Genomic DNA, 26,148 nt, shown 5'->3' on the forward strand with positions numbered 1-26,148 from the left:
ACGAATATTTAGTAATATATAGACTAATGCACTCCGCCCCCTCTCCCGTAAGGCAAAATACAATAACTATATTAGAATACAAAAGCGTATTACATATTCCAAAGGTACTAACCATAAAATCAAAAACAAATAACATAAAAATTTACGCTGGGGCAGATTGACAACAATTTAAGAACACGATCAGATTCAAAAGTGAACTGAATGCTCATGTGCCAGAGAACCAAATATATTCTTATTATAACAACATATATATAAAAGTTTGCTGCTAGTAATCTTGCCCAGTCTTTGCCAAATACTACACTGACAAGAAATCAGGAAGATCGCAAGGTGAAATGAATTTACTTACACTTTTAAATTACAACAAGATGAGAGAAGGTTTCCAACTAATTTTCCAAGATAGATATAGTCCTTGTACTCAAAACTGGCATTATGGGCAACAACATTAATAAGGATATGCAAGGTTCAGAATTGGTTCAAATGGCTCTGAGCACTATGGGACTTAACTTCTGAGGTCATCAGTCACCTAGAACTTAGAACTACTTAAACTTAACTAACCTAAGGACATCACACACATCCATGGCCGAGGCAGGATTCGAACATGCGACCGGAGCGGTCGCAAGGTTCATAATTCACTCCTTCCAATAGGATCTCCCTCCATAGCTGAGTAGTCAGCACGGCAGAATTCCATGAGAGGGGTCTGGGTTTGATTCCCGGCCGGATCGGAGATTTTCACCGCTCGGGGACTGGGTGTTGTGTTGTGTTCACCATCATTTCATCTTCGTTGACACGCTGAAGTGATGACAGCTAAAAAGACTTGCACTGGGCAACTAGTCTACCCAACGGGAGGCGCTCTCCTCCCATCTCCCCCTCCCAACACACACATTTCATTGTAAAAGGAACCACAGCGGTAAGTACAACAACACTAGATCGAAGGCACCAAATATGCCAAGGGTTTTCTTTCCTAGCCATGTTAATACCACCTGGCCAAAGGTACAATAACATGCCTTGGTGATTCAATGAGTACTACTGCACAACTGGTAGAAATGATTACAATTCAAGTACTAAGAATCAGAGGTAATGTATTAAAAGTGATTAACAGCTACATTATAATAAAGACTCACCCTTGCACAGATGAAGAACCTTCGTGTGTACCAGCAACACGGTCTGCTCTTTCCTATAAGCAAAATACTGGTTGTAGAAGGAAGGGAACAACAACTTACACCAGAAATGAGGGAGGTGGTATATGACAACACACTCGCACAGCTCAAGACTCTGTCCCAACACCCAATTTCCAGGAACCGCCAGGAAGGTACTGCTCTGTACTGTAGCCGTACTTCCACCATTTGGACAGCACGCTCCTCTTACCGATGGCCAACTAGACCACAACTATTCCGGTGCCCAATCAGATCTGTCCCGTTCGGCTGCTCGGTGGTACTCCGTGGTTCCTCGTCACGTTACTCGCTTCGTCGCACTCGCAGTTCTCCCTGATGGGTCCAGCTGGCCTCTGCGCAGTGCCTGTGTCACGGCACCCTCGCTGACACTGACTGCCCTGAGGCGGTTGTGCTTTCGGAGCTGCAGCTCTGTTCGCGCAGGTCCTCAAACTCCCGCAGCCGAGTGATATCTCGCGGCGGCATATAAATTATTTGCAGATTTCCTCCTATTTTTCATACTAATAAGTTTGCAGATTATATTTATTCAATCCGTTATCGACGAGGGATTCAGGTTTCGCTTTTGGTTTGCTTGTTATAAAATCATTCATAACATTGTTACTATTTATACACAGGGCCAATAGCCTTGCCACAGTGGTAACACAGGTTCCCGTCACATCACCGAAGTTGAGCGCTGTCGGGCCGGGCTAGCACTTGGATGGGTGACCATCCAGTCTGCCTAGTGCTGTTGGCAAGCGGGATGCACTCAGCCCTTGTGAGGCAAACTGAGGAGCTACTTGACTGAGAAGTAGCGGCTCCGGTCTCGTAGACTGACATACAGCCGGGAGAGCGGTACGCTGACCACATGTCCCTCCATATTCGCGTCCAGTGATGCCTCTGGTCTGGGGATGACACGGCGGCCGGTCGGTACCCTAGGGGCCTTCCAGAGCCTGTTCGGACAGAGAGTTATATACAGTGGTGGTAAGATAATAGGCGTTTTAGGGGTTAGCTGCGACGAGATAACTCCACCAAATGCAAAATGAAAGCAATTCCTTACCCCATTTTAGACACTTTTTACAGTCACTCTATTAAAGTAATCAAACTATATTAAAGCGGAGCGTCAGAAATCCGGCTGTTCATATAGTTTATCACAAAATATCATATTTTACTTAATATGAGTTAGTCAGACATCGATTATTTTTCAAACACAATGACGAGACAAAACCTAATCCCATATTCACATCTCACGTTCTAGCTATCGATATTTATCTCAGTGACATTCCAGTGAGTGTGTTGGTACTATCGTATTACTTTTTTAATGCTGTTGCTATCATCCACGTATTAAAGGCATCAATCAATGTACCGTATTATAAACGTAATTTCCATGAGTATAGAAGAGGCACACTATAACGGATCAGCTTTTGTATTATGAAGCAGTGAGCCATACAGCAAAATTAGCAATCGATTAACCAATAATTGAATTACCAGTAATACAGGCGTTGTGACTTAAGCTAGCTTGACGCTCGAACAGTGTCGGAACAATCACTCGATAAAATACGAATTTGCTGCCACAGTTGAAGGTGGAGAGTTTGTGTCAGGTACAGGTAGACACATGATGTGTGCGATACATGTACAAACTATCAGTTTGTCTTTATAAACGATCCAGAAATGTACTCATTGCAGTTGTTAGGTCCTGGTCTAACTAAAAATGTATTGGAGGAGGAGGATTCAGTCGTTAGTAATTATGTGTGATCCACGGCCCAGTGGCTGGTACGTTTAGCAGAACTTTGAACAGTGGAGATGCTCAGCAACCGTGCGTAGCAGTTAGCAGATGGCGGTCCAGGAGTTCCGTCACCATTCACTCACTCTGTAAATCTCCGTTCTTCCAAAGCATAAAAACTCCATTATTCACTCCTATCAGAACCCAGCAGCACTCACACTCTTTAGGAGGAAGGTACATCCATTGATTGTGTTGCTCCCGTGCTCTGCTTGAATTCCATTACGTAAACGTGCAATATCCCCCGTTATTCCTGTTCGGTATGGGTCCCACAAGCATTCCAGAATCTACATCTGCATCTATATGAAACTCGGAAAATCACATTTAAGTGCCTCGAAGAGGGTTCGTCGAACCACCTTCACAATTCTCTATTATTCCAATCTCGTATACGGCGCGGAAAGAACGAACACCTACATCTTTCCGTACGAGCTCTGATTTCCCTTCTTTTATCATGGTGATCATTTCTCCCTATGTTGGTCGGTGTCAACAAAATATTTTCGCATTCGGAGGAGAAAGTTGGTGATTGGAATTTCGTAGAAGATTCCGTCGCACCGAAAAACGCCTTTGTTTTAGTGATGTCCATTCCAAATCCTGTATCATTTCACTGACACTCTCTCCCCAATTTCTCGATAATACAAAACGTGTTGCTTTTCTTTGAACTTTTTCGATGTACTCCGTTTATCAAAAATGTTCAAATGTGTGTGATTTCCTAAGAGACCCAACTGCTGAGGTCATCGGTCCCTAGACATACACACTACTTAAACTAACTTATGCTAAGAACAACACACACACCCATGGCCGAGAGAGGACTCAAATCTCCGGCGGGAGGAGCGGTGCAATCCGTGACGGCCTTTAGATTTGACTGATTTATCGTGTAACCGAAGTTTAACGGATTCCTTTTAGCACTCATATGGATGACCTCACGCTTTTCGTTATTTAGGGTCAACTGCCAATTTTAGTGACATACAGATTTGTTTTCTAAATCGTTTTGCAATTTTTTTTATCTTCTGATGACTTTATTAGTCGATAAACGATTTGTTGCTAAGAGGTCAAGTATGTTTTCACAAGCATTTACTATTCGCGTGGGCTCATGAACTAACTGCTGGAAATAATTTTCAGAGAATACGTTTAGCACAGTTTCCGATGATGTTTTATGCATACCTCCGGAATTAAACATGTATTTTCAACGATTATTATTTTATTGCTGTTGCCAACAGTGACCTCTGCCCGTAACTCACAGGAACTATCTACTTCAATTTCGCAACGAGATAAACTATTTCTAACAGCAACAAACATTCCACCACCAACCGTGTTTAGCCTATCCTTTCGGAACACCGTTTGGTCCTTCGCAAAAATTTCGGCTGACCTTATCTCTGGACTTAGCCAGCTTTCAGTGCCTATAACGATTTGAGCATCAGTACTTCCTATTAGAACTTGGAGCTCTGGTACTTTACCAACACAGCTACGACAATTTACAACTGTTACACCGATGGTTCCTGTATCTCTACGTTTTTCCTGTGTTGGGCCCGCATCCTTTGTGACTGAAGCCCTTTTTGTGTGTTCCTGAGACCCTCTAAACTAAAAAACCGCTCAGTCCCTGTCACAGCCCCTGCTACCCGTGTAGCCGGCTCCTCCGTACAGTGGACTCCTGACCTGTTCAGCGGAACAGTTACATAAAAGTTAACAATGTATTCCAATTAGCTTTAATATGTTATACTGCACTTAAATGTATAGAACTTGAAATATCTACAAATGGTGTACGAATCACAACGTCATGCAAAGCACCAGCAAAAACTATAAAACTCTGGGAACTGTTTATGGCGGTCTCTAGTGCGCATTCCTTCATGTGATTCTGAAATCAGTCACTAGACTGAAGTACAGACCACAAAAAGTCATGTGTTCATAGGTACAGCATCTCCTAAATACAACACTCACCTCTACTAAGCAAAGAAAGGAAAGCTGAAAGGTGAAAGGTGTATATGGAGGAGCTGCACAAGGAAAATAAAGACAATATTATAGAAAGGGGAGAGGAAGTGAATGAAGATGAGATGGGAGATATGATACTGCGAGAAGACTCTGATTGAGTACTATAAGTCCTAAGTGGAAACCAGACTCCTGCAATAAATGATATTCCTCTGAATTATTGACATCCTTCACACTATCATAACTGATGTTGAAAGGGTCCTGTAGTCACCTTTCATTAGTCCGGTAGCCCATTTTCACTAGCGTTTCTCTTTCTTTTCCTTGTTTATCTTTGCTCATAACTCTCATAGTGGTGTGATTGAATGAATGTGGTTGTGTGTCACGCTGCTAGACGGTGGCGTAGTCTGCTGCAGAAAGTCTGCGATAGTGATACAGATTCAACAGCAGTTGTACAGAATGGCCAACTCTCGTAGTGGTCAAGTAGGCGAAGAGGTTTGCGCTACTTGTGAGAATTCCACCTGCGTTAGGTTGGTGGCGGAAATGGTATCTTTGGGTTTTCCGGGCCATGCGGAGCGTGGAGGAGGCTAGAGATGAAACAGGGAGGCAGTCTGCTGCCTGTACGGGAAGCGTCCACAGCTGTGCTCCACTCGAAGAAGGGTGAGTTAGACTGACCGCGTGGCGCGTTGTTACTTGGCGAGGGGAGAGCTGTTAGCTTTTGGTCTCGCTTTTCAACTCTGAAAGATTGCTTGGCCTTGTCGCAGCAAAGAATGCAAAACTTTGGCAGATTTTTCTTTTAGTAAATTTCTGTAGCAGACAGAAGAGCGCCACACAAAGGTGTCGATAAGAAGTGAGCACTCGCTTCTGTATGAATGTCTGTTTGCCTTCAGTTGTGCCTGTATAAGCTTTCATTTTTCTAAATATTAATAGCTTTACCTTCTCGTAAATTTTCCTTGCTTTATGTATCTTTCGTCCGTGGGGAGCCGACCACGTGGTTGAACATTAGAGTTTGTTGGGCTACCGTCAGCACTAACTGTCCGGTCTCATGTTTTCTTCAAAGAATGTTAACTGTTCATGATTGTGTGATGTGATATTGTTACAACTTGGCCACGATACCCAGAAATTGAGTCTCCACAAACCACGTGGGCACGCGGGTGTACTGAGAAACGTGTACCGTTTCACGAGTTATTGCGATCAGTTATCAGGCAACAGCAGTTGTATGAATGATTCAAACCAATGATTTTAGGTGTAGATCATAACCTAACGGTGTATGTATCGATGCTTTTCTTTAATGTTTTAGGAATTAATGTTATCAGAAATTGTGTACATACCTCACATCCATATCTTAGGAATAAATGATTTTATACACAATTTTCTCTTGCATTCCGAGGTTATGTTTTTGCACCTAAGCCACTCACCTCGTAGCTCTCCTGTTAGCACATCCAACGCGTATCCTTAAGCACAGGTCCAGTGATTAGTTTTTCCTTGTATTTTAAAACAAATGCTTTAGATTAAGTCTTATTTTAAGGTGTGTTGCTGGGAGCTGATCTTCTGCACAGTGTTCATGCATGTGCTATTTCATTTTAAATGGTTGATTCTCGTGGACAGTGCACGGGAAATACTATTAATTACATCTCATCTCTTATGAGCGATATCACGACGTATGTACTTTTATGAGTTTTTGGTCTGTGATCAAATTAACTTATTTCCCGACTCGGCCAAACCGTTGATTAGTTGTATGGTTAGAGCCGGTGCCGACCCTAATCTTCTCACGTTAATTTCACAATCAATAAGCATTTCCATTCCCACTCTTAACGCAATAACCCGTAGAAACAGGTTAGTTACAAAGTGCATGACGTAAGACAATCGAAATACACTGACTTAAAGAAGAACGTAATAAATGCAGTTGCAAGGCAATGCAGGTGGTGACATGTGTGGTTGTTGCCGAACTCTGAGTTTAATAAATCATGGTTGTAAAATACTGTCTCGAATAGTTTACAGAAAAATGGAGAAAGCGGTAGAAGTCGACCTCGCGGAATATTAGTTTGGGTTCAGCAGGAAAATAGGAAGAGGTGTTGCAATAATGACTCTCGAAAAATAAGACGAAAAGAGGCGAACGCACCTTAATAGCATTTGTAGATTTAGTGAAAGTTTTGACAGTGGCTAGACTACACTCTTTGAAACTTTGAAGTTGTGTGCAACACAGAGAGCGAAATGTTATCTACAACTTGTACAGAAAACAGACTGCAGTTGTAAGAGTCGAAGGACGTGAAAGGGAAGCAATGGTTGAAAAGGGACTGTGCCTGTGCCCTATGCCAGACAGTCTATACATTGAGCAAGCAATAAAGGAAGCCAAGAAGATATTTGAAAAGGGAGGTAAAGCTCGGGAAAATCAAAATTATTTACGGTTTTACAGAGACCTGGAAGAACTGTTGAATGGAATGGATAGTGTCTTTAAACGAGTTTACAAGATGAACATCGACAAATGTAAAAAAATGTAATGGACTGAAGTCGAATGAAACCAGGCGATGCTCAAGAAATTTGATGAGGGAATGAGACCTTGAAAGCAGTAAACGAGTTTTATTATGTGGACAGAAAATTAATCGTCGATGCACGAAGTAAAGGGGTTTAAAATGCAGACTGGCAATAAAAAACAAAATTACTGAAAAAGAAGAATTTGTTAACATCTAATACAAATTTAAGCAGTGGGGAGCCTTCTCTGAAGGCATTTGTCAGGAGTGTAGCCTTGTGCAGAAATGGAACGTGGATGACAAGCAGTTCAGACCACAGTAGATTGCTGAAGATTAGATATATAGATCGAATAATTTATGAGGAGGTACTGAATCGTATTGTGGAAAAAGAAATTTGTGGGACAAACTAAGGAAAAGGAGATATCGGTTGATAGAACACCTCCTGAGGCATCAAGGAATATTCAGTTTCATAACGGAGAAGAGAGTAGCGGGTAAAAATTGCTGAGGGAGACCCAGGCATGCCTATAATAACGAGGTTCAAATAGATGTAGGTTGAAGTAGCTATTCAGTGATGAAGAGATTTGCGCAGGCTACATATTAATGTCGAGAACAGCAAGCATCAGACCAGTTTTCAGACTGAAGATCACAACAACAACAACAGTATTCTTGTGGCTACAGCAAGGGCATGCTCTGATTGCAACGACGTCATGGTCATATACCTTCATCTTCATAATAAACGATCGGTGTATCGAACTGCTTAGTCCATGTGCTAGGTTATTTGCTGTGGGATGTATTGAAGCAAGGGTGGGACTTATCGTTTGGAAGACGACAGAATCGTTTGAAATCGGACACGAATTCAGATTGGAGAAAGATAAGACTGCACACTAGCCGTTTCTTTTCAAATGAAGCACCCAAGCAATCCTCGTAGCCAACTTGCGGAAAGCACGAAAACCGGAAACTGTAAGGCCAGTACGGGAATTTAAACCCCTCAGTTATTGAATACTAATCCCGTACCTTATACTATCTCGCTTGGTCGAATGTATTACTTTGCGATAAGACTCCTTGTAGCATGAAATCGTTATCTAACCTGCCGACATACTAGATTACATAGGCATTAATGATGTCATTTCTAAAGATCTGTCCGTTCAGACGTCCTCGTCGGACGGAGGTCTGGACATCTATATAAAGGTATTCTATCAAATACAAGGGTGTTTCTCGAAAGGCAATGTGCTGTAGCTTCTTACTGTTCAAAACACGTCTGCTGTCACTTTGTAAGCTGTACCGGAACGCATCCGTGAAGACGACAGTGCTGCACTGATCTGCAGTCCAGTATGCGTGCTGGCACGCCAACTGCCATCGCTCTCTCTAGTGATGAGATCTGAGAGAAACACGAGAAACTGGGCGTTTGGCATACAGAACCCCTTCTTGAAGCAATGCTCGAAGACATTACACTTTCAGTGAACGTAGCAATGATACACAACAGTTCAAACAGTTCGAATAGGGTCTCAGTGTTATTCCATCGGGTGCTTAATTGCAAATTTGTATCGCTGGCAAACGCAATATACCGTGGCCAGGTTTGGCTAATTTCTCCTGATGACAAACACGCGATCAGAAAGTACTAACACCAGAAGGATCTAGTCATACCTGTCCGAACTAAACTTCCTTCATACCATCCAATGACTATTGCTCCCCGTTTCCCGAGTAAACGATGCTACGAAGCGGGTCGAAAAACATGACTACCCCAGGTGCCTTCTTAAACGTATGGAATTTTAACAGCACTTTTAGCACTTCTCCTGTAATTTCTGTCACTGGACGATGAATTTGTCTTCATGACGGTCTAGCGATGATTAAACGAAACCGAGACAAAGCGTGCTATTCTTCTTTGAATCATTTCTGTCTCCTCTGTGGGTTCTACCTGCAAAGGATACGGACTGACGCACAATTCTAAAAAGTCGGTTGAACGAGTATTTTGTAAGCGACCTCCTAGGAGGATGTGTAACATTTCCTTAGGATTCTTCCAGTGGATGCCAGTCTGGCATCTGCCTTTTCTAAACAAAATTTTATACGATCGGAACACGGTTGCATTCTCCTACGTGTTTTACGGTTGTGACGGTTTCCAGTAATCGAATTGAGTATAAGGTTTCAGACGCTGCGCGAAGCGTTAATCTCTTGCAGGTAATTCTGTGTTTGTCTAAAGTATTTCGATGATGCAAATTCATTACGTACAATATTCACAATAATACTGTTCGAACAGTCTCACGAGTATTGAGACGCCACCTCATTTGTGTGCAGTGTGATTCAGGAGGAATAATAAATATTTTAGCAGGTGCTACAATAGACTAATTGCAATAAAATATTCCCTAAGTCATTTGTTCAATTTTTATTGGTTACAGAGATACAGCTGTTAGAATGTAACCCAAAAAAGAAGAAGTCACTGTAGATATTAAGCAAAGGCACATAATTAAGTGATAGGTCATTTACATAAATCTCCTCTTCAACCTCAGTGCATTTTCGTCTCTTGAGTTTACTTTTTCTTTGTAGACTTTGACCTTTAACCAGCTCCAAAGCCAAAAGTCTATAGATTTAGATAATGTGTTAGCTGACGACTACTGTCTGTATGGGCCACTTCTTGCTGAAAGAACGTACCCATCCCTAGTTGCCTAAAGAACATTTTCCATTAACACTGGAAATTCGTTTTCAAGAAATTAGATACCGCTGCCCTGTAAGACGATGCGGTAACGTAACAGACCCAATCCACTGATCGTCTGGCGTACCACATTGCACATTCACAGAGATGCATTCTTCGAAATGTGTCTCCACAAAGGAATGTGTGTTTTCTCTGGACCAACTATGTAAATTACGTGTGTTACTTATACCGTCACTGTTGGTTGGTTGGTTTGATTTGGGAGAGGAGACCAAGTAGCGAGGTCATGGATCCCATCGGATTGAGAAGGATGGGAGAAGAAGTCGGTCGCGTCTTTTCAAAGGGACCATCGCGGTATCCGTCTGAAGAAATTTAGAGAAATCACGGAAAACCTAAATAACGAAGGCTGGACGTAGATTTGAACCGTCGTCCTCCCGTACGCGACCCCAGCACGCTAGCCACTGGGCCACCTCGCTCGCTATATACATACTGTCACGAATGCAAATGGCTTTATCACTGCACAGTATTAATGAGGCTATTCAGTTGTTTGTAAGTAGCCAACGACAAATTCCAATCGTTTACCTTTATCTCCTCGAAGATGTTTAATGAGCTGTGAATGATAAGGACAGGTACCTTGCATACGTAACGTCGGCGGTATGCTTGTACATGGAACAAGGATACTTGTGGGAATTCCGCGTGTGCTTGTTGAAGATCTACTACGTTCTAGCAGCTGAATAATGTTTTCCATTTCAACCGCGCTTTTGCATGGTCGGATGGGATATGACTACTAGGCACTGCATCAGTAAACACTCTTGAATCTGATATTCTGTGGTAGATAATCGCCTGTCGTATTCATTACAGCTAGTAACGGCTTTATTACAAAATCCGTATCCAAATCCTATCTCGACTTAGCATTTTGCAAATACACGTTACAGTATTATTCGCTAACCAATAACGATAAGAGTCGAAAAAAATCAAACTGAAGCAGAACTTTGCATCTCAGACTTCGAATCAGAAATGTCAGTTGATAAAAAAAACCATTGCAACTGGAGCACCAACATGCAAAATGAAAACTTATCTCTGTAACCAGTAGTATCTCTGTACCGGCATTAAATAAAAATTGGACGCATGCTGTATATTGAGTGCTTTACTTGGTAATTAGTGTCTATTACCACTCCCTAAAATGTTTACTATTCGTCCTGAAACACTCTAATTCGTGAATAGAAGCGCCACTACACCTCTGCCAATGTATGTGCCTAAAGTACGTTTTGTCTTTTGTGCTAAAAGCGAAGCTTTTATCTGCTAGGAAGTCCTCCTCAAATCAATCAGAAAGGCTGGTCAGATATTCTGGAAGCTTGCAATTTGTTGCGTAGGTGACAGAGTGGAACTGTATCGAATGTTTCCTGTAAATTAGGGAACGAGCGCCTTCCGTTCACGGATGGATAACAGTCTGAGGACTTTTTCCCCCGTTCAGTCATATTATCTGAACGTGTCTTCGGGCATCGCCTCCCAAATGAGTTTACAGTAGAATGAGATTTTCACTCTGCAGCGGAGTGTGCGCTGATATGAAACTTCCTGGCAGATTAAAACTGTGTGCCCGACCGAGACTCGAAATCGGGACCTTTGCCTTTCGCGGGCAAGTGCTCTACCAACTGAGCTACCGAAGCACGACTCACGCCCGGTACTCACAGCTTTACTTCTGCCACTACCTCGTCTCCTACCTTCCAAACTTTACAGAAGCTCTCCTGCGAACCTTGCAGAACTAGCACTCCTGAAAGAAAGGATATTGCGGAGACATGGCTTAGCCATGGAAGGTAGGAGACGAGGTACTGGCAGAAGTAAAGCTGTGAGTACCGGGCGTGAGTCGTGCTTCGGTAGCTCAGTTGGTAGAGCACTTGCCCGCGAAAGGCAAAGGTCCCGAGTTCGAGTCTCGGTCGGGCACACAGTTTTAATCTGAGTTTACAGTTGTTTGTACTGACCAGTGTGCCAATCCTGTCCACCTCCGTAGCTATACAGCCGATTGACTTATGACTTGACTTATGAGCAGAGGCTCCCATGTCTGAGAAACTGACAAGACGTTTGAGCAGGCGAGACATCACTGACGGAATAAACAACAGCTTCGATTCACCGAGTACCCTGTAAACGTTATTCGAAATGTAGAAGTGCTCCATACTGAAAATAATCCAAAACGGACAAAGCGCCACGGTTCTAGTACAATATAAAGTTAAATATGTACCAATTTGCAAGACTAGGGGAGTTTAATTGGAAACTACAAGCCGATATGGCAGTCAACGAGACACACCAAAAACATACTAGGACAGAATGTCTGCGGATTGTCACCCTGCTACCTTTCTGGTGAATCAGAAACTTGGTTTCTGTGGTGTGTATGTATGTGTGTGTGTGTGAGAGGGAGAGAGAGAGAAAGAGAGAGAGAGAGAGAGAGAGAGAGAGAGAGAGAAGGAGAGAAGGGTTGAGGGTGAGGCACAATAAGTCACTGCTTGCGGTTGGGCCACAAAGTTTCAGATTATAACGGAACGAAGCTATCATGACGCGTCTATACCCGGAGCACTATTTGTTTAAACAAAGCTTCACACTCCTACAGAGTAGGCGTGGCGTCCGATTTAATCTACGTCAAGTTTAATAATTTTATACTTGAAATTGATGGTAGTTGTTAATATATGCGTTGAACTAACCTCTTCTTTAACTGACTACATGTTGACTGTGATATGCTTTTAAAATGTTGTGTGTTGTCCTGTCTCCTTACCAATTTTTTAAATATGATATTTGAATGTATTGAGGGTTGACTGGATCATTGCTTGTTATTCCATTTGTCACCCAACGACATTTACTGTCCTCAGGATTTTGTTTCCCTCGTCGTCCTCCTTTTTCTCGTTGAACTTTAGGAATATTATGAGTTCTCATCCGTAAGATTTGTGTGAGTGTGTGACGAAGAGAGAGAAAAAGAAGGGGATGGGACAGGAACCACGGGAGAGGAACAGGGATCAAGAGAGAGAGGGAGGAAGAAGAAGGAGGGAAGGAAGGAGGGAAGGGGATGGGAGGGAGGAAGAGAGAGAGGGGGGAGAAGAAATCTTTTTTAAATAATATTTTAAAAGATATTTTAGATTTGTTTATCTAATCAACTTTAACCACACTTTTCTAGTAATTATTTAAAGTGAACGCGGAATATCCCTCGTATCCGAAACCGAGGGAAAGGTTTCGTGATCGACCCTAGTCTATTATATTAGGGAATACTGGGCTTGAATAGCGACAACCCGAACCTTTCCGATTTCCGCGGCTTGATCTTCGTGATATATGCACTGCCTGAAAAAGACGTGAAGCATGATTAAGCGTAGGAGAAAACGAAACGAAACTTCACGGGTCCAGAGGGTATGTGATGTTATTACAGTGGTTACAAAATATCTAGAAGTATAAGCTCGTTTATCAGAATGACGTTGCACCCCTTCTGGCCTGAATGCATACACTGGTTCTGCTGGGAAGTGTATCATAAAGCTACTGTATCCTCTCCTGTGGCAAGGACCGAATTGATCCACTATCGGGGCCAAATCTGAATATGATTTTGGCCACAGGAGTACCTCAACATCAGACAAGCAGGTCATAGAGCAGATTTAGATTTTTTGCCCGAAGAAAAAAAAATACGTTATTGGAAGGAACGAATCCTTTTTATTGTAAAGTTGAACCTGCTGGATCGGAAATCAAAAGGATGATACTAAATAATCTGAAGTGAATTATGTAGATTTTATGTGTACTACAAAAGTAAATACGACTTTTTGTAAAAGGAAAGCAATAGTTACAATCTAAATAAAGATTTTATACTGCATCGTATGTCTGTCTTGACGTTACTTTATTCCACCTCGTGCCATATACACCATTATCCACCTTACCTAAAAAGAGCTTTCCTCACACCTGATGAAGAAAGTATCCAGGAAGTTGCTTTGACGTTTTATGGAAAGAGAATAAACTGTTCTGAAGCTATTTTAGTATAAGAAAAATTTGAAAAATGGCACGACGATAATTGTCACATGGGACATATCAGGATGCAGCATGTCTGCGATATACCGTTGTGCCGTCAAAGTTTCCTCAGTCACTGCCAGCCGTAACAAGAACGAAGTGCTCGGATTCAGAAGGGTGTAAGACAGGGGTGTAGTCTTTCGACCCTACTGTTCAATCTGCACATCGAAGAAGCAATGATGGAAATAAAAGAAAGGTTCAGGAGTGGAATTAAAATCCAAGGTGAAGGGATATCAATGATACGATTCGCTGATAACATCGCTATCCTGAGTGAAAGTGAAGGTATACAATGCATATTGTCGTATATGGCATCTCTGAACTGTTATTTCTTGACACTAATATCCTGACGAGTCAGCGACATTGTAAATGACGAAAATTCATCTTTGTTAACTCTATGCTTTGAAGATGTGGGAAGTGAACTCAATAATGGGTCGGAGAGGAGTTTTGCGAGCTATGTACTTCGTAGATAAGTCTTTAGAATTATTCAAATGAACGTCAAACCAAACTTGAATTACGGAACAATTTACCTCAAGAGACTTAAACGGCAACGACTAAATAAGCTAACGTCTTTCTGTGAAGTAGTGACAGCCACCAGTGGGCTGCCATTAGCCGTCTGGTTTCAATAGCGTCAAGTAAATTCGACTCTTCCCGTTCACTCAGCGTCATTTGTCTGGGTGGAGACGGCGGATATTCGTGACGTGTTGAACTCTGCAGATTCTCAGATAAGTATTCACAACATATGCCTTGATGCATTACGATACATTTGCCACAGGATGTACGCACTATCACGTCATTTTTCCACTCATCTCCTATCTCTTTTCTATGCCATCTGAGAAATAGCCATTCGTTCACGATTCTCGGATGCAAGGTATTCCTTTTCCATGACAGTAATGAGCAAATGTGTACAACAACATTATGTAACTACTTAATCACTATCCATCCTCTTGATGTATAGGGTGTATCATAACTAACACAGCTGAAAATATGCGGTAATAAAAACAAAACGTGTCAATAAAATGTGAGTCAGCATATGAGCCGTTTGTGAGATAATTGTGAATGTTAGATTACTGGTTACGCCGAGTCAGTAACTCCAGTATGAAATATTGTCCTAGTTAGTACAAACTTGGTTGAAATGTAATCTTTTCGGTTACGTTCTCTTCCGATTATCTATTTATGAATACTAACTTAAAATTTACTTTTGGTTATCACTGCTTTTTATGTAGGAACAGCTTTAACCTGTAATTCATATTAACCTCCACAAGACGTTGTTACATCATAATATTTTCCAGACAGAATAATACTGAAAAAACACTGAACGTAGCACAGATGGGACTGAAACATGCATGGCCGAAGCAAAAATAAACAAACCTTGTCCTCCATAAACAGAATTTCTCTCTGTACTTCACAATAAATAAATAATAAATAAATCTTTATTCATTTGCAGAGTAGAAACATCTCTGTAGCGACCACTGAGATGCGCAGAACCGGTTTTGTGTTGTCAACATACATTACCATCGTGATCTTGGGACGGTGTAGCTTTGTCTGTAATTCGTCCTATATACAGGGTTATTACAAATGATTGAAGCGATTTCACAGCTCTACAATAACTTTATTATTTGAGATATTTTCACAATGCTTTGCACACACATACAAAAACTCAAAAAGTTTTTTTAGGCATTCACAAATGTTCGATATGTGCCCATTTATTGATTCGGCAGACATCAAGCCGATAATCACGTTCCTCCCACACTCGGCGCAGCATGTCCCCATCAATGAGTTCGAAAGCATCGTTGATGCGAGCTCGCAGTTCTGGCACGTTTCTTGGTAGAGGAGGTTTAAACACTGAATCTTTCAAATAACCCCACAGAAAGAAATCGCATGGGGTTAAGTCGGGAGAGCGTGGAGGCCATGACATGAATTGCTCATCATGATCTCCACCACGACCGATCCATCGGTTTTCCAATCTCCTGTTTAAGAAATGCCGAACATCATGATGGAAGTGCGATGGAGCACCATCCTGTTGAAAGATGAGGTCGGCGCTGTCGGTCTCCAGTTCTGGCATGAGCCAATTTTCTGCGGGCTACGCGTGAAACTTGCCCGCACGCATTCAACCGTTTCTTCGCTCACTGCAGGCCGACCCGTTGATTTCCCCTTACAGAGGCATCCAGAAGCTTTAAACTGAGCATACCATCGCCGAATGGAGTTAGCAGTTGGTGGATCTTTGTTGAACTTCGTCCTGAAGTGTCGTTGCACTGTTATGACTGACTGATGTGAGTGCATTTCAAGCACGACATACGCTTTCTCGGCTCCTGTCGCCATTTTGTCTCACTGCGCTCTCGAGCCTCTGACGGCAGAAACCTGAAGTGCGGCTTCAACCGAACAAAACTTTATGAGTTTTTCTACGTATCTATAGTGTGTCCTGACCATATGTCAATGAATGGAGCTACAGTGAATTTATGAAATCGCTTCAATCATTTGTAATAGCCCTGTATTTTGAATGTCATTATATCACTAGTAAAGACAGATTGCATTCATAGGTGCTGTGGATTTTGTATAGGCTTTTTATAGGCACCACAACAATTTGCACTTGATACGTGGAATAAACTGGGCCCTTACTTTGGAGAGCAAAATGACCGCATTCATAGGTGCTGTGGATTTTATATAGGCTTTTTGTAGGCACCACAACAATTTGCACTTGATACGTGGAATAAACTGGGCCCTTACTTTGGAGAGCAAAATGACCGAGCATCACGTAACGGTACCTTTACATCAGCGTGCATTTGCACTATTCGTCACTTCACGCCATTTCGATTAGGCCCGAACTGAACGTCGAAAGTGAGGTTATGAATCACCAACGGTGATACAAAAAGTCAAGGTATACTATCGAAATTGAAGACCTAATGACGACAAATATTATTAATAGCCAAAGCAAACTCCATAACGTATGTTCTTGATCAGTTTTGTTTCATAAAGTGCTGAGGAGTGAAACAATATTTTAGAACATCAACATTAGTACCAACACCTCAAACAATAGCTATAAAGAAATAAATAGAGCATCCATCATGTTTTTTTCCCTTACGTAACTAATAATGTTATATAAACAGCTGTATTTTTGTGTCCTTCACAACATACATTGTGGGTGTCAGCTCTGTTCTGTAATTGTAAAGCCTAAATAATTTTTTGCTTTCAGACATCTGACCTTGCTTGTGTAAGAACACTAAATGGAAAATATATCCAAGTTGTCACGAAACATTTGCTATCTGCAACGAAAACGAGGCATAATAATAAAATAAATACCAGGAAGATAAAAATGCATAAAATGCACTACTATAACATGACCGCTTAGCGGCGAAAATAGGTTAACTTAAGTTATTAGCAGACGCCGATACTGTTAAAATTTACTTCCCGAGAAACTTCGACATCCCGTGATGTGACGTGACGGGCCGTTGACGGCCTGTGTGAATGCCATAATTTGAAATGGACTGTGAATTATTTTGATGTGACGTGAATTGACATGACGTCACGACCAGTGTGAATTGGACTTAAACAAACAACGTCGTCTGGAGATCACGTGTCAAATCCAGCTTAATGTTGACAACATGCACAGAACGCAACGCTCACTCCAGAGATATTTCTACTCTATATATTCATTACGTTATAAATTAAGAGAAAGGTACCCAAAAGATTAAACACAGTAGCAAAAACTCCAACACCATATTAATTCGGTGCTAGCGTCTTTGAAACGAATAGTAAATGGTATTCAGGTACTCGTACACTAGCTCGGATAGCCGCGCGCTTTAGCACGCCACTTCCTGGACTCGGGGAGGCGTGCCGCTGGATAACGTCGAGGGCCAGTGTGCCGGCCAGCTGGGATGTGGGTTTTAGGCGGTTTTGCACATCTGACTGGGTGCATACCGGGCTGGTACCCACGTTCCGCATTACCCACGACTAGCAAAGATTTCTAACACCTGCTCACACTTCCACACTGGATAGCACTAGATGCAGAAAGAAGATGGGACAGTGTTGGCGACAGGAAAGCCATCCGGCCACGCACTACCACAAACACTGCCAAAACAAGATTAACATGCCGATCCCGTGAAGATGCAGGATATTGCTAGGAAAAGGAAGAGGAGATGCTGACACTCTTAGGTACAAAATGGATTTCCATTCATAGTGTTTATACGCTTTTTCGGCGCAAAAATTTTTATAAATCATTGCCGTGTCAACAAAATACACTTTAAGACAAGAAAAAACGCACCACGAAGGAATTATCTGAATGGGACGGAAATCCGTAGATGTGATGTACATGTGCAGACAAACAAATTATTTCAGTTTCAAAAAATAGGATAATTCGCGCAAGAGAAAGAGCTTCACAAATTAAGCAAGTCAGTAAAACGTTGATCCATCTCTGGCTCCTATACAAGCAGTTATTTGACTTGGTATTGATAGAGTTATTGGATGTACCCCTGAGGGATATCGTGCCAAATTCTGTTCAACGGGCGCTGTTAGATAGTCAAAATCAAGAGAAGGTTGGAAGGCCCTGCCCATAATGCTCCAAACGTTCACAAATGGGGAGAGAGTTGGTGACATTGCTGGCCAAGGTAGGGTATGGCAAGCTCGAAGACATTCAGTAGAAAATCTCACTGTGTGCGGGTGGCCATTATCTTACTGAAATGTGAGCCCTGGATGGTTTGCTACGAAAGCCAACAAAATGGGACACAGAATATCGTCGACGTACAGCTATGCTGTAAGGGGGTGTCGCGGATGACAACCAACGGGGTCCTGTCACGAGCGGAAACGGCACTCCTGGTCATCAGGCCATTTGGTGGACTACAGTCAGGTTGGTATCCCACCGCTGCCCAGGTCGTCCCCAGACGTTTCTTCGGCCTAGAATCTCATTGACTGGAGTCTTCAGTAAGGAGTCCCAGCGAAGTCGTGTCTGTAGATGTCGCGGATAGCGGTGGTTAGCAATCTGACTGCCGCTCGACTTACGTCCCAACAACCAGGAGTGACAGTCTGCAATGTCATTTTTTTTTATTAGCAGGACACTTTTTTTGTCATCTGCGGCACCCTTACAGCACAGCGGTACGTCGACCACTCTACTTGCCATTTCGTTGCCCTTCATGGCAAGCTATCCTGGGCTTATATTTCAGTAAGGCTGGAGTTTCTACTGCTTGTCTTCGTTCGTGCTCGCCAAACCCTACCTTGGCAAGCGAGGTCGTCGAATCTCTCCCCAACTGAGAATGTTTGAAGCATTATGGACAGAGCTCTGCAACCATCTCGGAATTTTGACAAGCTAACAAACCAGTTGGACAGAATTTGGTACGATATCCCTCACAAGGACATCAAACTATTCTGTCAATCAATACGCAACCGAATAACTGCAGGCATAAGGGCCAGAGATGGAGCGAAGTGTTACTGACCTGCTCAATTTCCGAGGCTGAATGAATATCCAATTTTTATGAAACTGATATCATTTGTTTGTCTGTACATCACGTCAATGTATTTCCGTCCCATTCGCATAATTACTTCTTGGTTTCTTTGTGTGTATAACACATATGCTTTATGTAATCTGAAACCGTGAGGTTATTTTCGCTCTACGCCGTCTTTTTTCCCTATCAGGTCCTGCTTCCAAATTATGGAAATGACCAATCGTATTAGACATTTCTCTCACACGTTTTCGATTACATCCGTGATCACTTTTGCGATGACTCCATTTCTATACAACCCGATGTGCGAACATAGTTGATGTTTAAGCTTGCTCGTATAACCAATCCATTCCATTCTTTACTGTACCGACTGTACTACGCCACAATGCTTTTAGTTGCTAAATAGAACGAAAGAGCGAATTGTTGGCCAGCAGACCCAAACTGGTTATTTAGCGGCCTATGTGGAATGGACTTCCTTCCTCCGCGCTCAATGCTCCGTTTCCGCCAGTGTGTGACAAGTAACTGGACTGCAATGGGTTTGTGCTCACATTGCAATGCCTTGTTCTTGTTGTATGGTGTCGACAGAAGGAAGAGGGTGAAACGTGGTGCTGGCACGTAGCTTCCTCCTGTTTAATAGCACGCAGCGAACCGACAGTCTTAACGTCCGTATCCAAGAAACGGATTATCATCACCACACCCTTACTCCAAGAGACTTGGCAGAAATGTGAAATTTAATTCAGAACACTGACACGAATTATGGTCATGACGACTTTTACGCCATCATTTCTCCTCCAAACGCCGCCCAAATAATACTTGGAAATTTTTGCAACAAAAGGATTCGAATCGGCTACTGGCTGGTTCTACGCCACAGCATAGACGTCCTCAACAGCCTCGGTAACAGCGGCGATGATTTCTACAAGCGGCGTTCAATAAGTAATGCAACACTGTCGTCCGCAGCTCGTGGTCGTGCGGTAGCGTTCTCGCTTCCTGCGCCCGGGTTCCCGGGTTCGATTCCCGGCGGCGTCAGGGATTTTCTCTGCCTCGTGAAGACTGGGTGTTGTTGTGTGATGTCGTTAGGTTTAAGTAGTTCTAAGTTCTAGGGAACTGATGATCATAGATGTTAAGTCCCATACTGCACACAGCCATTTGAATCTTTTTTTTTTTTTTTTTTTTTTGCAACACTTTTTTTCTGAAAGTAGGTTCGTTTTATTCAGGATTCCAATATTTCACACTACTCCCCGATCTTTAAGCTACAAAACCCTATTTTTCAGCCTAATCTCCTTTCAGTGCGACGACCTTACACCACGTTACTGGGAAGGCCTTCATCCACCACTCTATTGGCAGATGTCGGTGCCAACGTCTTGCTATAATAATAATCTCCCCATCATTCACGTACTACTTCTCGCGGTGTGCGTCCTTCATTGGGCCAACAGATCAAAGTCGGAAGATGCGAGATCCAGGCTGTAGCGTGGATGAGGAAAAACAGTCCAATGAAGTTTTTGAGCTCCTCTTGAGTGCACAGACTTATGTGAGGCCTTGTGTTGTCATGGAGTACGAGAGATTCGTTTCCATTTGTGTAATGACGAACACGCTGAAGTCGTTTCTTCGATTTCCTGAGGGCAGCACAATACGCTTCAGAGTAGATCGTTGCATCATGAAGGAGGACGTGAAACGGAATAGTCCGTTCAGAGGCACAGAGGACAGTCGCCATGACTTTACTGGTGAAATTTTTCTTCGAAGGATGGGTGGTTTGGCGCCACTCCACGGGCTGTTGTTCAGCTGCCGGCCGCGGTGGCCGTGCGGTTCTGGCGCTGCAGTCCGGAACCGCGGGACTGCTACGGTCGCAGGTTCGAATCCTGCCTCGGGCATGTGTGTGTGTGATGTCCTTAGGTTAGTTAGGTTTAAGTAGTTCTAAGTTCTAGGGGACTTGTGACCTAAGATGTTGAGTCCCATAGTGCTCAGAGCCATTTGCACCATTTTTGTTGTTCAGCTTCCGATTCAGTCTGATAAACCCATATTTCATCACCTGTGATGATGTTCGACGAAAAATTGTCACGATTAGCCTCGTAACACGCAAGCAATCCCGACAGATGATCGTTTGTTGCACAGTATGGTCTTCTATTAGGCGGTCCACCGGCACGTGGAAGATAGGATGGGTGTGAGCGACCTTGTTGCGATGATCACAGACCCTTCACCCAACGACTCACCATGATTTTGTTCACTTCCAGATCTCTGTAGACCTGCAAGTGCCTATAAATATCGCGATGTTCTGGTTTAGCACCGGAAAAAACTCAATGGCAGCTTTTTGCTTGGAATGCACATCCGTTACAGACTCCATTTTCAAGGTTACGTCATGAAACTATAATGGCTGAAGCGGGAATGTGATGTCCCACAGCAGATTCCGCATTTCTTCAACCAAAACTGGCCGAGAAAAAAAAAAAAAACATATGCTGCGTTACTTATTGGACGCCTCTCGTAGTTGTATTTTGGCTACTCCCTTCTTCAGTCTGCGCAACTAGGACTGCATTTTTCCGGGAGTTTTTCGATGCAAATATATTAAGATTATTAACGCTGTGTTTCTGAATATTACCAGGTTGGTAGTCGTGGAACTCCATCGCCGTTTTATGCAAACCGACTATCAGATCATTTTAGACACTCCTGAATTTTAATAACTGGGTGCGAGAAAGACACTGCTTATAAATCATGCTCCATTATTTTCGTTTCCGATAAACTCTGGAAAGGCATGTGAGAAATGTGTGCTGTAAATCCCAACTACACTGCAGAAAGAGAAAATGAGCAGTAAGTTATTTAGTGCCTTAGGAAACATGATGTACTGCCCGATACCGTGTAATAACAGGTACTTTTCTTGCCACAGGGCCTTACTCAGTTAAGCCATCTCTGACATACGAGCATAGAAACACAATAATAATAATCTCTGGACATAAGAAACAGGCTGGAGGAGCTACGGAAGTAGCAGACTTCTTCACACGAAGCAGAGTACCAAATAGCTGAGCGAGGAGTTCACCCTAGGACGCTATCTCTTTGCTCATCCTCTGGAACAGTCCAGTCGTCAGGAGGAGTGGCTTGGGAAGAAGGGAGGGGACGGAGTAGAGGGGAGGGGAAGGGGGGAGGGAACATGTAGACAGACAAATGGAGCGGCCGCATAATTAGCACCTGGCGTTAAGACTTAAAGCGCCGACCGAGCCGCTAATGGAGACGATGGCGAAGCTAATGGCTTCATTATCCGCTTCGGAACCCCGATAGTGATTTGTGGAGACGTCTGTGATGCTAATTGCAGTTTGTGTGCAGCGAGGCAAATAGCTGGAGCGTTCGCAGGCTTGCACTGGTTCTGGTCTCGTTTCCTTTTCTTTCGATCGCTTTGAGTGTAGCTCGCTAGTAGAGACGGTTTACATGATGATACTCACATCTCAAGAACTCACGGTGTACATTCCTGTCATTAGCTTGTATCAATGTTCTTCAGTAGTCGACACTAGTGCTCATTCACTGAGAGGAGAGAAGTCATGAGATACCTCTTAATATAGTGTCGGTTGTCATTTTGCCCGGAGTAAAATGGACTCAACAAGTCGCTGGAAGTCCTCTGCAGACACGCTGCCTCTATGGCCGTCTGTAACTGCGAAAGTGTTGCCGGTGCAGGATTCTGTGCACGAAATAGCTTCTAGATTATGTCCCATTATGTTTGATAGGATCCATTTCGGACTATCTGGGTGGCCAAATGATTCGCCCGAATTGTTCAAAAGTGTGGTGCAGTGACATGACATCATTGTTTGGGAACATGAAGTCCGTGAATGGCTGCATGTGGTCTCCAGTCAGTGATCTGTTCAGTTGGACCAGGTGCTTCAGTCATTCCATGCAAACACAGCCCGCATTATTATGGAGCCACCAGCAGCTTGCACAGCGCCTTGTTGACAAGTGGGTTCCATGTCTGCGTGGGGTCTGCGCCGCACTCGAATCCTACCGTCAGCTCTTACCAACTGAAATCGGGACTCATCTGACCAGGCCACGGTTTTCCAGTCTTCTAGGGTCCAACCAACATGCTCACGAGCCCAGGAGAGGTGCTGCAGGCGATGTCGTACTGTTATCATAGGCACTCGCGTCGGCCGTATACTGCCACAGGCCACTAACCCCAAATTTCACCACACTGTTCTGACGGACACGTTCGTCGTACGTCCCACATTGTTTTCTGCGATTATTTCCACAGCGTTGTTGTGTGTCGGCACAGACAACTCTACGCAAACGCCATTGCTCTCGGTCGTTTTAAGCGAAGGCAACTGGTCACTGTGTTGTCCGCCCCCGGTAGCTGATTGCCGACACGGTAGCTCAGCTGCTCGCCCTCTGTAATAAAAAAAAACTGAGTAAAGGAATTAACGATCAAATTGAACGGATGTCTTGTGACGTTCGCCCAGACCAAACGCAACGAACAGTAGCGAAAAAAAAGAGTGGTCAGCGCGACGGAATGTCTATCCTAAGGGCCCGGGTTCGATTACCGGCTGGGTCGGAGATTTTCTCCGCTCAGGGACTGAGTGTTGTGCTGTCCTAATCATCAGCATTACATCCCCATCGACGCGCAAGTCGCCGAAGTGGCGTCAAATCGAAAGACTGGCACCCGGCGAACGGGCTACCCGACGGGAGGTTCTCGTCACACGACGTTTTTTACCACTGTGTTGTCCGTGATGAGAGGTAATACCCGAAATTTGGTATTCTCGGCACACTCTTGATACTGTAGATTTAGGAATACTGAATTCCCTATGGATTTCCGAAACGGAATATCCCAAGCGTCCAGCTCCAACTGCTATTCCGTGTTCAGAATCTGTTAATTTTCGTCGTGCGGCCATTATCACGTCGGAAACAATTTCACATGAACCACGTTGCGTAGTGACAGCTCCGCCAATGCACTGTGTAAGCGATGCTATCGCCATTGTGTACTTGAGTATCACTATCACATGACTTTTATTACTTCAGTGTATATGTCCTTCCCTCGTGAGCTGTTCTACACGTGTTCCGCCAACGAGAACAGCAAAGTGATACACCCAGCACTTGTGCATGGTGACTAGGCGGTAAAAAAAGTCATACCTATTGTCCGGACACTGCTGCAACATTTCCGCTGCTGCATCGGTTCGGCGGGCAATTTTAAGGAGCGTGAGCAGCAGCAGAACCCAGTGAGCGGCGACCTTTGTCGTGTTCAGACTGTCGTGCAGTATGTTGAAGACTGATCCACTATTGCTTTCACTGTTTCGACTGTCGCTTTGGTTGTGACATACAGGTCATCGAGCACCAGGGCCTCCATATCCCTTGCTACTCCCGACTCTTCAGAGAGAGGTGAATGCACTTCCTTCTTCGTCAGTGATACTTGTTTGACTACTGGAAGTGTCTGCTCCACCTTGGTGTACTGTTACCATACACTTCCACAACCTCAGTACAGATTGCTACAGCGTACAGCGTTGTCCCCCTTCAAATGGAGAAAACGAATCTGCGTTCCATACTCCGCTTCATCAATGTGCTACGACACTTTGTTTTCGTCTCCCCTAGCGGCAAGTTACGGTACTGTGGCGCAGGGACTTCGGTGTTAACAGGACTGGAGTGGCGTTTACCTGAAAAAAAAAAAGTAACGTGACATTACTTTTCCGAGGTGATAATTAAAACTTTATGACTACCCTTCTTACAGGTCAGTTTGGGTTAGTGTGTGCCATAATAGAATAGGAACACCTATGCTAAAATCATAAGCCATTAAATATGCTATCAAGTTCGTGATTTTTCTCTTAGCGCCAAACCTCTTACTCTAGCAACAGATATATTTCTCCGTCAATTTAATGGCCATATTGACTCGCCTGAATAGCCGCACGCTATAATACGTCGATTTTGCGATTGGGGGAGGCGCGCCAAACGGCCCTGCGGATTAACTAGAAGTGCTGATGAGCCGGCCAGCCTGGATGTAGTTTTTAAGGTGGTTTCCCATGGTCGACTCGGTGAATGCCACGCCTGGCATCACTTACACATTTCACGAACACCTCCCGTTTTTCCAGGGATAACACTAGACTCCGTAATTCCGTTTAGGGAAGTGCATGGAAGAAAGGCTGGCCAAAGAACCACACTCAAAATAAATAAAAGAAACAAGGTTTCAGTATAAAGAGAAGTTCTGTTGCCAAGCTGGAGATAGACAGCTCAGCCCATTATTGAATATGGTAAGGCCACAGCGACTTAATCAGTTTGAAATTATCACAATTGTTTTTCCATAAACTTGATTTGATTACTAGAAATAAACGCAGGAGATCTAAAAAAAAAAACCAAAAAACAAGTGTGATGAAGAGATCACTTACTACGCTACCACACGACTGTGAAGAGCGTAAATGTTGAAAATATTAATTCTTTTATTTCCTACAAACTAGGGAAAGAGAATAATAATTCATTCAAAGAGCGATAGATACAGGGTGACTCAGCTGTCCCTACCACTGGAGTTTTGTGCAGCCTGTAACTCCTTGAAATATCATGCACAAGATTTTCATATTCTCTCACTCGCTACGCACAAACCATTAGACCTAGCAAAAAATGAACTGGACCTTTTTGTAGGAAGTTTTCACTAGAGGTCACCGTTTTCGTGTTATGTAAGAAAAATGTGTTTCAGGATCGCTTTTGTAGGTCTTCTTTGATCATTTGGGAACTACGGTCTCTACCGAAAACGGTTCCCTGTACAAAATTTAACTACATTAAATTT

The sequence above is a fragment of the Schistocerca cancellata genome, chromosome 5, assembly GCF_023864275.1.
Source record: "Schistocerca cancellata isolate TAMUIC-IGC-003103 chromosome 5, iqSchCanc2.1, whole genome shotgun sequence".
Classification (NCBI taxonomy): Eukaryota; Metazoa; Arthropoda; class Insecta; order Orthoptera; family Acrididae; genus Schistocerca; species Schistocerca cancellata.